The following is a 13,657-nucleotide window of genomic DNA, read 5'->3' on the forward strand; positions in this document are numbered from 1 at the left end:
ACTCTACAGCGAATTTCCTCTGAGAATGTCGAGTACTTTGGGAAGGGAGCGGTTGCTGTTTTTCAACACAGTCATGACAAAGTCACGGTCATTGGTCAGAGTCCTCTGCAGGCCATGCATGAAGTGATCTGGCTTCATGAGCTGTGCCTCCATGGTGCTCGCGTACGTCTGTGACATCTCCTCCAGACCGGCAAACTTGTAGCCCGATGAGCCGGGAACAGTGAGTGATAGTTGAGTGATGCTTTGTAGCTTGTTCTGCATCCCAGAGAAACCGCGTACTTGAGGCGTGAGTCCTATATCCTGAAGAGCCAGCTTCTGGAATGGGTACTTTGACAAATAGATTCTATTCGTTTCGTTCACCAACGCCACGTAGTCTCTCCTGATCGTGGCTTCCACAGACTGACGCACGCGTTCCAGTTCGCCTGCGAAAGTGCTAGGATTGTCCTGGTAGAGCTGTTGGAGTTGAGCTCTGGCTGTGAAATAGCTGCTTTTCAAGAACACCATGGGAATGTTTCCTCGTGAAAGTTCATCAGATAGGATGTGCAGCAGTATGCGATCAAAGTCCGTGTCCTGGGTAATGCTCAGGGACAGAGTGGAGGTGGGGGCCTTCTTCTTCAATCTAACATCAGCAATAGACTCTCGAACGGCACCGGTGTTTGCATCGTAGTTGAGCAGGTCAGATGCAAGTACATTCAGGACGGATTCGTAGCTGATGAGTTTAGGACTGTTTTGGAAGTGACGCTCGTACAGGTGTTTAACTCGCGGGTTCTTTTCCAAGTCACCAGGCGGCAATCTGCTCAGTGCATGTTCCGGTATGTACTGCAGAACTTTCTTGAAGTGGTTCAGAAACGTATCGTATGCACCACCACCACCACCACCAACAACACTTCCTCCTTTGACCTTTGCTCGACGCGTTTTGAGTGAGGGGAGAGTTCCCAGGACATCCCATGAAGATTTTCTTCGCTTTAAAACGTACTGCGGCTGCTTTTGCATGAATTGCAACGTCCTCAGTCGTTTCGTCTTGGGTATCTTGAAAGAGCCTTTAAGGCCACCACCACCACCATCATCATCATCATCATGTGACCAAGCCGCTTTTACGGGCAACAATATTATGAATATGAAACGCAAGGTATTGTAAGAGCAATTTTCTGAAAATAATGTTAAAACACGAAATAATTTATAGAAATGCATTATCACACCGTAGCCACTTTTATGGGCAAATTCCAATACAAGGCAATAGGAAAACGAGGATGAAGTTAACCTTTTAACCCAAAGAAAAGACAAAAGATGTCAACAATAGAACTACAAATATAAAAAACAAACATCAGGTCATAAAAACTACTTCAAAACATCAACCAAATGACAGCAAAGCGTGGAGAATGAGATTGACTTACAAAACAAAAGTAGTCCTACTATGCTTACAAAACAGAATCTACCTACACCACTAAGGAAGAAACATTAAATGATTGCAGTCTCACAAACACCGGCCTCTATCTAACGACCCATCAAACAATAACTCCTGAAATTCTTGACTGACTTTTTCTGGTAGGAGCTACGGCAGCCGCGAAAACAGGTCACTGCCCAACGGAGTAAAGTGAACGAGAGCAGGCACCGCAATCGACCCATAACCAGCGAGTAGGCCAAGTCACTGTGTTTATCGACATACTGGGCTGCAAGACACTTGAGAAAGCGGTCTGCCTCCCGGCCACACATGCCATTCGTGGCGAAAACCAACGGGGTGAATGTGCCTCGGTCTATATTCACAACACGCGCTCCGTATTCCCGCTTTTTCATGCCTTCATGCTCATCATCATCATCATCATCATCACCCACTGCTGGACCGGAGCGTGTTATACTATTGGGAAGACCCTTGCAGAATCTAACAGTCAATCGCTCCATTCTCGCACGCGCTCTCTCTCTCTCTCTCTCTCACTATTAGCGGGGATTTTTTTCTTCTTTTCAATGTTGTGTGTGTGTGAATTTTATTTTTTTTATTTTTTATTCAAACAGCACTTTGTAGGTATGATCGTTGCAATATGTGGAATACTCATTTCGAGAACAGTGAATGGCCAGGATGGGGCGTTGGCAAGCAGCGAGCAGCTTCTCATACAGTCTGAAAATGAGACCAGACTTTGAGCATTGACCACCGAACAGGGTGCTCAGATAGCGCTTGATATTGCTCTTGTCAGTGAAGCGAAACAAGTAGAGAAAATTGGCATTGATCTTCATGTCTTTTATGTTGTCAAAGCTCTGTGAAAGGAAGAATACGTTCAGCTTATAGTGATGGCTGTACATGGTGAAGAACTTGTAGAGGCACTCGCGCTGTTCACCGTGCTTAAGTGCCATGACTCGAATGTCATCGATGATGACGTACGTGTGCGGCTCAATGTTCATCTCCTCAATGTTCTCCGGAAGAGTGCTGTAGTGCTTGAAGCTCTTCAGACTCTCCATTCGATACTGATCGCCGGGTGTGTTGGAGATGACCACCAAGCGCTCCGGTTGCACATTGTCCAGTAGTTTTTTCAAGAAGAAAGATTTGCCCATGTTGCTCTGTCCCAGGAACATAACGTTCTGCCCCCATTCACGAAGACTGGGTAGGATTTCATCAAACCATCCTTTTCGTTCATACTCCAGACCTGATATGGCAGGTGGTGAGCGTTGATCTCGCACATGCGGCTTCACAGTTGGGATGGGGGCTGCTGCTGCTGCTGCTGCTGCTGCTGCTGCTGCTGCTGCTGCTGTGACTGTGTGCTTCCCCTTAACACGTTTAAACAGGGTGCCAAAGTCCATTGTGACAGGCATACGATCTGTTACTAGTATGGTGAAAAAAAATTGCATCAGATGTTGAATGTGGGGGCAATGTGTGAAGATGAGGCGGGGGCAGGCGCATTGCTTCCAAGGGACGCTCTATTCAAGTTCTCTCTAATCTTGCGTGCGAAAGGTGATTCGTTCATGTTTGCAGCGGCGGCGTTAGTAGATTTTACCCTGGGCATTGCTTTCAGGAGACTGGATCGAATTTTTGATCTGGCTTTGGACTTGATCCGTGACTTTGTCTTGGACTTGACCTTTTCAAACAGGCGTCGTCCTGTGGACTGGAGAGTGTCTGCGAGTTGATGCTTCAGCGAACGTGATTTGCTTTTTACAGTTTTACTACGGCGTGAGCGATGAGGAGGTTGACGACGACCACTGCTGCTTGCTGCTGCTGCTGCTGCTGCTCTACCCTTGGATTTACCACGAGACTTCACCTTGCGAGTGCCTCTGGCTCGTGTACGTGCGCGAGTCTTGGGCCCATCGCCAAACACCTTGTCAACAACGTTGTCTCCCACCGAGGCGAGCGCACCCATAGCAAGGGGGATGCCAATGGACTTCAGCAGTGGAATACCTTTGGCAAGCAGACCGGGGGGTATGGTCAGCCCACCACGCTGCATGGCCGGCTCACGAGTCAGCCTCATTTGTCTTTCGATGACGTTCTCGCTGCCATCACCACCACCCATTTTTCCTTTTCCCAGCAGCATCGGAAGCAATGAAAGTCCCGCCAGAGCCCAAGGAAAGCCACCGCGTTGCATTAACAGGTCACGCGATAAGGGTTCAGACATGCGACTCTGCAAGTCACCAGCTCCCAACCCAAACAGTTTAAGTAGAGGACCGATGATGAAACCGCCGTTTTGACGAGATTCAGTACTCAAGTCACCACCTTTGTACAGTCTTTGCTGTGTCGTCAAATCACCACCATCCATCATTCATTGACTCTCTCCACCGCCGCCGCCGCCGCCCTCCAATAGCATGCACGTGTACTTCTTGCTCTATGACGGAGAAATTTCATCAAACAACTTCACTCTTGACACCTCTCTCCTTGTCAATGGTGTACAGGTACTGATCAAGACAGATCATGTTGACCTTGATGGAGGTGGATTGATCACTTGGCAACTTGATGGGAGAGTTGGTGACGGCTGAAAACTGATAGTCGATAGACAGATTGCCTCTCATCTTTTGATTGTCCACTTGATGGTCAAGGTTCAAGTTGATAGGTATCATGAAATAGTGGTTGCAGTAGTCGGCAGCGGTAATGGGTATTTCAGTGCCGTATGTCTTTCCGAAAAATTCACGGACCAGATTGTACCCGCGCAGGTAGGATGACTTGTTGTAATCGTAAAAGTACGTCCCATCATCTTCGTTCACGCTGCACATCCAGTCGAATTTGAGAGGGCTATCGAACAGAGTTTCCTCGTTGACTGTGATGCGCAGCTGCGATATGTTTGCATGAATCATCGCCAATCGATTGGATGAATGAGTGGCATTGCCAGTGCCGAGTGCAGGTTGATCCCTCGATTTCAAGTCTTCGAAAAACAAGAGAAAGCGACGTGGAATGTCGGAGTTGTGCAAAAGCTCTATTGTCCCAGCGTCGTCCGTTATGCTCTTCTGCATCTGTCGCGGGCACCACGTGTGGAAAAACAGCTGCTTGGACAGTCGCACCTGATCGACATAGCTGTGATCCATGCGGTAGGTGGGCACGATGAAATCAAGCTGGGTGAGCTCGATCGTGATGTGGCCTACACTGTCTGCATTGTTAGCACCACCACCCTTGTCGGAAACGATCATGTATCTGGAAAGCTCAGCCTGTGGCAAATCGAACTTGATCTTCACCTGTGTGCCCGGTGGTAGCCAGGCATCGTCCGCGTTGAAGAATGGTAGGAAGGGTCGCATCTTGTACTGGAAACGGCCGCACAGTGTGCGCACAATGTTCTCCTGCACGGTGTTGCTGAACGATTCGGTTTCAGAAATGAGTACGCCAGGCTTTCGCTTCACCTTGTAGTTCCCAGCCGTACTGTCGAAATCATCACCGTCAGAATCGTTCGTCATAAATGCATAGGCCCTCTTCCGCTTCACGCCATACCGATACTGATCGAGATGGATGTTTTTCAAGGCCTTTCGAGCATCGAGCTTCTGCAGTCCATACAGATCAGAGTCTGAGTACTGGAGCCTGGATACGTCACTTTCCAGAAGGCTCAGCACGTGCTGTACACTTTGCATGTCTGAAATCTTGCTGGACTGAGTCACCTCCGTTCCGTTCAATTCAACTCTGATGTTTCTGAAGAAGGAAAAGCCCGGGGAGGTAGGACATGTCCAGTGTTCGTAGTGATCACTGCCGTTGGTACGGTTGTCTTTCACGGTGTACTTGAATTTGGCGAGGAAAAAGCTCTCGCCCAGTGCAATAAAGTTCGGTGAGGACAGATTGAGTTCATTGTTCAAGGATGGAGGGGAGGAGTCTGCGGACGAGTAGAGAATGACGCTGCGCCTACCTTCAAGCAGTGAGTACTTTTTTTCATTCCTTTCCAAAATAGCCTTCTGCACAACCTTTGACCCACTCAGCAATCCCTTAAATGAACCGGGAATCTGGGGTGTGAAGAGTTCCTGAGCCATGCTTGCCGTCCTTTGAATACAGGGTGAAATAATTTTCAGATTGCTCGTCCAGAGAGCCATCCACAAAGTCGCGTGCAACTTCGTAGATACCATTAAGCCTGAGATGTTCTTCGCTGGTGAGCACTCCATCCTGCATGCAGACACCCATCTCCATGACGAAAGCATCTTCGGCTTTGTCCCACTTCTGATAAGAGACGAGGAGCTTCTGCAACACATTTCGCTGAGTGTGCGCAAACTTCACAACACAGCCCAGTGCACATCCAACAGTCATTGAGATCAGGGAGAGAATGCCGACGATGCGTCTGTCAACGTCTGCAAGAACAGTTGTCTGACTTGCACTGAGAGCTACCTGAATGACGAGCAATGTGCTGACGATCAGGTTAACACGTGCAAGCTGCTTCTCAACAGTGTCGCTTTTGTTTTTCATAGCTGCTTTTCGACGCTTGATTTTTCGCAGCATCAACCTAAGGTGCTCCAGATGAGGCTCATCGTAATCTTCATTGTCGTCCTCACGGCACACGCTACTTGCAGTGTCGATGCTAATAGAGGTGTAGTGTTCAGTATCCATATTGATCTCTTCTTCTTCTTCTTCTTTCTTCTTCTTCTTTCTTCTTCTTCTTCTTCTTCTTCCACCAGGCCCTTACTAGGGAGAGGAAATATTTTCGATGCGCAGGTCCAGATAGATGGGATATCCTGCGGTGATGAGCTCGCCAGTGTTGAATTTCAACCAGAAGGTCATCTGACGCACGCTTTCGTTTCCAAGCAAGATGCGCTTGTCATCCTTGGAAAACACATAGTTATTTACACCGTTCAGGGTTTGTACGAGAAATGTTTTCAACACCCTGGAATCCACGTTGTCTTCATATTGGATGGAGGGGGCGATCAGGTCTGTGTACAGCAGAACCATTCGACGACCAACGGTGAGGTCCACAGCGTGCGAGAAGGTCTGCACACCTCTAATAGCATAGCGCATCTGAACTTCGCCAGCACCCAGCACGACTCCTGGAGAGTCATTTTTAAAGACACAAGTCTTGCCTGTTGGTACCGATGCTGTAATTCTGCTGCTCAGTCGTGAATAGGAAAAAGACACATCGCCATGACCATGCATAGCAAGCGATGCGTTGATGCTGAGGACAATGTCTTCTGCATCTGTATAGGTTCCTGTTGAGATGGACACACGATCCTCCACTCCACTGGCGTTGTCCGTGATGTACAGTTTGTTCGTGCGCTCACTCACGTTCTCATGATGCAGTTCAAACTGTGCGGATTCCAAGTGAATGGTTTTACCTCGAGTATCGAATTCTTTTATGTTTAGGGTAAAATTAGCGGTATATCTCCCACTGCTCACAGCAGAGACTGCGTTGGTGGAAGTGAGAATCACAGACATCCTTGGTTTATAGATGAAAAAATTTCACCTCTGAAGTAGGAAAAAACAAGCGTCCATAGATCATGGCATTCTGGACATCAACTTCCCATAAAAGCGACGCAGAGCTTAGTTCGCAGAGGGCGGCTCGCGAGGTTAAAGACGACGTGACACAACTGAAAGTGCTGCTTGGTAATAAGAGTACGGAAAACACTATAGTGCATGACGTGCAGTCTTTGAAGGCAGTCAAATTCAACAGGACCGAAGGCATAGAGCTGCAAAAGCAACTGATAAAAGTTCGCAAAAGTAAGGGGCCTCGAGGTCAAAGAGGTACAGGATGGCTCGGAGGCGGCAGGGAGCCGTCCATAGCAGAAGGTGGCCTGGGAGACTTCTACATCAACACAGGCAACGGTCTGGTGTACAAAAAGGAGTCCGAAGGTTGGGTGGTGATAACAACAGCAAGAGGACCCAGAGGATTGCAGGGTCAACGAGGAGCGCAGGGACTAGTGGGAGAGCGAGGAGAAAGAGGAAGACGGGGTCGTGTGGGTGAGCCAGGTGTACGTGCAATGGTTCACACTGTCAGCGGAACACTCCCGGAGACTCAAGCAAACACAGAACTGGTGCTCACTGAATTCCCATTTGGAAAAAATGTGGATGCCGGTACCATTGTGCCGCTTGGGTTATACATTCTAGTTGGATACCCTGCAGATGCTGCAGAGCGCGGGACAAAGGAGATACGCTACTGGATGTCACACAGTCAAACACCCAGGAAGAACAAGTGCACGCTGTCATTCACTTCCAACCCACTCCATGCCAATCAAGCCGTACTGAGAATGGACGATACCATCACAGGCGTGTACAGAAACTACAACATTTATGATTCATTCCGTTTTCTTTACCAAGTGTATTGATAAATTATAATAAAATGTTTTTAATGAATAACGTCATGTATTATGATGATGATTTGAGTGTGTGTGTGTGTGTGTGTGTGTGTTCTAATTAGCCTGGGAATACCTAGAAGTTTCCAGAACACATTCCCAGACAGTGACTCTTATCAACAACCACACCCACCACTTTAAAAGCAATTATGACGCCGAGAGGCACTTCAAACACCACTTAGTCATTAAAGGGGAAGTTAAGGCAAAAATCAAAATTTCACCAGTTGTAGTCTTCGGGGTGCTGAGTCGAATGGTCGTGGTCCGAGGAAGCTGAGACGCTCCCTTCCTACTTGAATCCCAATCGAACTCGCGCACTTCCACCGAAACTGGGTGACTGCGCCCTACTAGATGGGGATTTGTATGCAAAATGTCACTAAAAGCGCCATTTCGTTCTTATAAAAGCACGGATGACCGCGATTGGCCCATTTGTTGTAGTCTTTTGGACGCTGCGTCGACTGGTTTTGGTCCGAAAAGGCTGCGATGCAGCGTTCCTCCTTTATTCCCAATCGAACATGGTTGAAGAAGCGGTCACGTGGTCCTGCGTGCCCAAATCACCTGGTCACCACGCCAGCAGGTGACAACTTTCACACCAAGGTTCAACTCGAGTTCAACTCGAGTGACAGGACTGCACCCAAAAAAGGTCAAACAGGCTAGTAAGTTGTACCCTGCAGGCACGGTGACCAGGTGACTGGTGTACGCAGGAGCACGTGACCGCTTCTTCAACCATGTTCGATTGGGAATAAAGGAGGAACGCCGCATCGCAGCCTTTTCGGACCAAAACCAGTCGACTCAGCGTCCAAAAGACTACAACATATGGGCCAATCGCGGTCATCCGTGCTTTTATAAGAACGAAATGGCGCTTTTAGTGACATTTTGCATACAAATCCCCATCTAGTAGGGCGCAGTCACCCAGTTTCGGTGGAAGTACGCGAGTTCGATTGGGATTCAAGTAGGAAGGGAGCGTCTCAGCTTCCTCGGACCACGACCATTCGACTCAGCACCCCGAAGACTACAACTGGTGAAATTTTAATTTTTGCCTTAACTTCCCCTTTAATCCAATTATGACACCTGGCCCACTTCAAAACCACTTCAGATCTCAAGTGGCCACTTCATTATCACTTATCCAATTAAAAGGTCAAGTGGCCACTTAATTAACAACCGCAAAGTTCAAGTACCCATTCATAAGGTCAAGTGGGTTCAACCCTTGGCCCAGGCCCGGCTCGGTCACTACTACTTACAGTCATGTACATGTACCTTCTGCATGTTACAAAGGCATGACCTCTGCTCTGGATTTTAGCAGCCATGACTGCGCAGGCTACGAATATACAATGTAGCTCTACAAATTGAGGTATAGTTGATGTTCGGTCATGATGGAAGTAGAGATGGAGCTACGGGAGAGATTAGCTGATTGATCGCAGAGTGAGGGTGACAACGCTTGGGCGAGTATGACGATTGCGAAGACAGGTCAACCGTGATGATAATTTTCAAAGGTAACTCGAACTAATTCGGCAATGAAAAAATCTTTTTACAAAAAAAGTAGTCAACTAATGAATTGAAGAAGTAATGTTTTCTCTTTTCCATGTTGATCTCTAGCATGCATGGACACCTAGTACCTTGGTATGGGGATACTCATTTATTTTGTTGTACATACATGTACATTATGGCCACCTGCAAGTACGAAAAAGGCACAATTTTCCGAACTTTGAGGCTCCATAAGTGGATATGTATCCCCTCGTGGCAAAGCATAATATGAGGATTTTGCGAGCATAATGCGAGAATCCATGAAAGCATAATTCCATGATTTCGCGAGCATAACCCGCCGGAGCCTAGCAACATGTCTGCCATGCACACGCACGCGGCCGGCCACACCATGGTAGGAGCCATGGCGCCATGGAGTATGAGTTCGTACATGGTCCAGGCAGGTACCGATCACGTTACGTAGAAACTTACGTAGACAACGTGTCTCAATAGCGATGTCGTTAGCTCTTACCATGTGAACACCATAATAGAAAAGCTGACAGGATCCCGTTCCTAAATGTATTTTTTCTATCAAACTTATCTTATCTTACCATGGCTTACCATGGCTGTCTGACGGCCACTTTACACTTGATGAAATGCTCACTTACATTGTTATGTCTTAGTGTTAGCTTGTAACTTGTTTCAGATTACATGTAGTAGTGTGACTGTTCCTGTACTGTCTTTTAACAGACAACTTTCTATCATTCTTCTCCTACATGTACATCCCTGATGATGCCCTCCTGGGTGAAAATGTGGACAATTTCAACTGTACGTGGTGTAGCCAAGGACTGTTTGTGTGTTGTGAGTTGGGTATACTGAAAATATGACAAGGCTATAGTGGAGTTTCAAAGTTCTTAAAAAACTTATCTGTTTCTGTGTATGTTTAACAGTATAGTACTTTCCGGCTCAGTTTCCTTCCGTTCTTCCTTTGATTAATTGTTATATGGAAAATGTGCCATTGTGTTGAAAATCAACCTGTGTTGTGTTTTTTTGCCAATGAAAAGGGCTGTCCTGTAAAACAAATAGACCACTTGAAGTAGTTGTACACACAAATACAGCATAACGTAAAAAGGTTTGTCCTATGTTGGGAGCAACACACAATTCCCCAAGTATCACCGAAGTCGCACCAACCTCTTCTTAAAAATACTCGTCTAGAGAGCGACCTTTCTGCCTGCCAAATATGGGCCAGCAACGTCGGTGGAGAGTTCCCACCGGCCAAAACGACTCAGATCCGTAACTACAGTAACGACCACCCTATCCAGCTCTCTTCCCAACCTATCACCATCGTTAAAGCTGCGAAGCATCTTGGAGTGTATTTAACACCCGACCAGTCCAACACCATCCACCTTCAGACCAACCTGAAAACCTTCCAACGTCGTGTTAATCTGCTATGCTTCATGGGACGGCATCTTGCCCCCACAGCCTTTCTACTTCTATATTTATAAAGGTTTTGTCCCACCCGCCCTGGAACACGCCACCTCGGCCTGGTCCTATGCCATCACCAAAGCTGAGCTGGAGCGTTTAAATATTTTACAAGCCAGAGCAGCTAGCTAGGAAGTATTTGCTACGTAAAAAGTCGATAAATGCGAGAGGAAATGCCAGTTAAACGGCCTTTGTGACTTAGAGTCCTTGCACTTTCGCAGATAAGTATCAGCTCTTGCTACTCTATTTAAACTTATCCATACATGTATAATATGGAGTTATTACATATATCTCCAGAACACCTCCAACATTTTCACCTTTCACTCTCTTCAAGTCCAAGAAGACCAAACAAACGTTTTCTTTGTTTGTTTGTATTCTTTATTTAGAGTGGGAAGTCCAAAACAGGCCCTAGCCTAATAACAATGGTCCCACTAGTGAGGGAATTCTGTATATCTGTGCATAAGGATCAGGGAGTTAACATCAATTATCACGGTGTGCGTTTTTCTTCCCTCTTTTCTAACAAAGCTGCAATGCTATGGAATTGCCTGCCGCCTTCTCTTACCTCTATAACCAGCCTCCCCGAATTCAAGCATTCTCTCTATCAGCATTTTCGCCGATATATTCATTACACTGACGGCCCGGGCATCCCAACTCCTTAATTACCAGATTTTGTATGCCTCGATCTATTTCCTTAGCCTATCCTCGATTAACTGCTCCCTCTATATAAAGTTGTCATTTCATTCTTCTCGCAGGAGATCCCCTCGACAGGCCCAAAGCCTTTGGGAAATCCTTAAATCTAATAAAATACAAATACAATTAGCTTTGCTACTCATGTGAGGTCTTTTCTTTAAACATCACACTGTCACATTAGTAGCCGGAGTCTTCGAAGTGTAATTGGGAATTCCGCTAGGACCTGAAAGGTCTGACGTGGAATTCAGGTTACACTAGGATGTGAAGGCGGAGAATGTGACAGTGTGTTCCCACCCGCACCACCCCTGTAGCTGTCTCATTCTCCGCTGTCAGACTTTGCCGCGGCTTTTGCTTGTGCATAAATGAGCTCATCAAAGGCGGAATTGTGAGAAAGTGCGGGAATATCAAGGGGACAAGGTTGTAGTTTGTGTAAACTTTCTCTAAGAGTTGGTGGACAAGCCATGGGTTAGCCACTCTCATTGTAATATCAAAAAAAGGTTTTCTTTCTAGACCAAAGACTGGTATAATTAATATATCAGGTCCTAGCGGAATTCCCAAATAAACCACTCAATTACTGAACACGTAGAATACTCCAGTATAGAATGATATGAACACTGAAGCTAATGTGACATTACGGTAGTACAATAGCAAGTACGTCATTACTGTTCTAAATACACACACTGATGATCGTATCCAACCTGACAGCCAATGCAAGAGGTTGCCTATTGATCACAATCATACAGTACTGGCAAAAGGCAAAAGCTATCTGTCACTGCGCATTTTCCACTCAACATCACACAGATGAAAACTACCAGACTGGCAGTGCCGGCCACCAGCCAGGTGAATGTCTTGGCACATAATCACGGTGTGCTGTCACAGTCCACCACAGGACACAGTAATCCACACTCCACAGACAACTACCGATATTATTAAAGATGATGTCACATACATGTATGAATATTCGAATACATGCACAAACAAACCGGCTGCCGTGCACACACAAACACACGAACCAGCTGCCGAATCCGACTATGCAGTCTCCTAGGCATGCGCGCACGTGCACACACAAACACACGAACCAGCTGCCGAATCCGACTATGCAGTCTCCTAGGCACGCGCGCACGTGCACACGCAAACACACGAACCAGCTGCCGAATCTGACTATGCAGTCTCCTAGGCATGCGCGCACGTGCACACACAAACACACGAACCAGCTGCCGAATCCGACTATGCAGTCTCCTAGGCACGCGCGCACGTGCACACGCAAACACACGAACCAGCTGCCGAATCTGACTATGCAGTCTCCTAGGCACGCGCGCACGTGCACACACAAACACACGAACCAGCTGCCGAATCCGACTATGCAGTCTCCTAGGCACGCGCGCACGTGTACACGCAAACACACGAACCAGCTGCCGAATCTTACTATGCAGTCTCCTAGGCACACCCGCACGTGCACACGCAAACACACGAACCAGCTGCCGAATCCGACTATGCAGTCTCTTAGGCACACACAAACACACAAACCAGCTGCCGAATCCGACTATGCAGTCTCCTAGGCATGCATGCACGTACACACACAAACCAGCTGCTGAATCCGACTATGCAGTCTCCTAGGCATGCGTGCACGTACACACACAAACCAGCTGCCGAATCCGACTATGCAGTCTCCTAGGCACGCGCGCACGTGCACACGCAAATACACGAACCAGCTGCCGAATCCGACTATGCAGTCTCTTAGGCACACACAAACCAGCTGCCGAATCCGACCATGCAGTCTCCTAGGCATGCGTGCACGTACACACACAAACACACGAAGCAGCTGCCGAATTCGACTATGCAGTCTCCTAGGCATGCGCGCACGTGAAACATGCAAACACACGAACCAGCTGCCGAATCCGACTATGCAGTCTCTTAGGCACACACAAACACACAAACCAGCTGCCGAATCCGACTATGCAGTCTCCTAGGCACGCGTGCACGTACACACACAAACCAGCTGCTGAATCCGACTTTGCAGTCTCCTAGGCACGCGTGCACGTACACACACAGACCAGCTGCCGAATCCGACTATGCAGTCTCCTAGGCAAGCGTGCACGTGCACACACGAACCAGCTGCCGAATCCGACTGTGCTCTCCAAGGCAAGCGTGCACGTGTACACACAAACACACGAATCAGCTGCCGAATCCGACTATGCAGTCTCCTAGGCACGTGCACACGCAAAAACACGAACCAGCTGCCGAATCCGACTATGCCGTCTCCAAGGCAAGCGTGCACGTGCACACACAAACACACGAACCAGCT

The 13,657-nt window shown here is 47.6% G+C and overlaps 1 protein-coding gene across 1 annotated transcript in view; it reads right to left on the minus strand.

Moving 5' to 3' along the window:
- The window catches only part of LOC135818042 (uncharacterized), a 167,121-nt gene that overhangs the window by 121,675 nt on the left and 31,789 nt on the right, over positions 1 to 13,657 (minus strand). The gene's annotated exons all lie outside the window — the stretch shown is intronic.

This window comes from Sycon ciliatum, chromosome 5 (genome assembly GCF_964019385.1).
Source record: "Sycon ciliatum chromosome 5, ocSycCili1.1, whole genome shotgun sequence".
NCBI classification, from domain to species: Eukaryota; Metazoa; Porifera; class Calcarea; order Leucosolenida; family Sycettidae; genus Sycon; species Sycon ciliatum.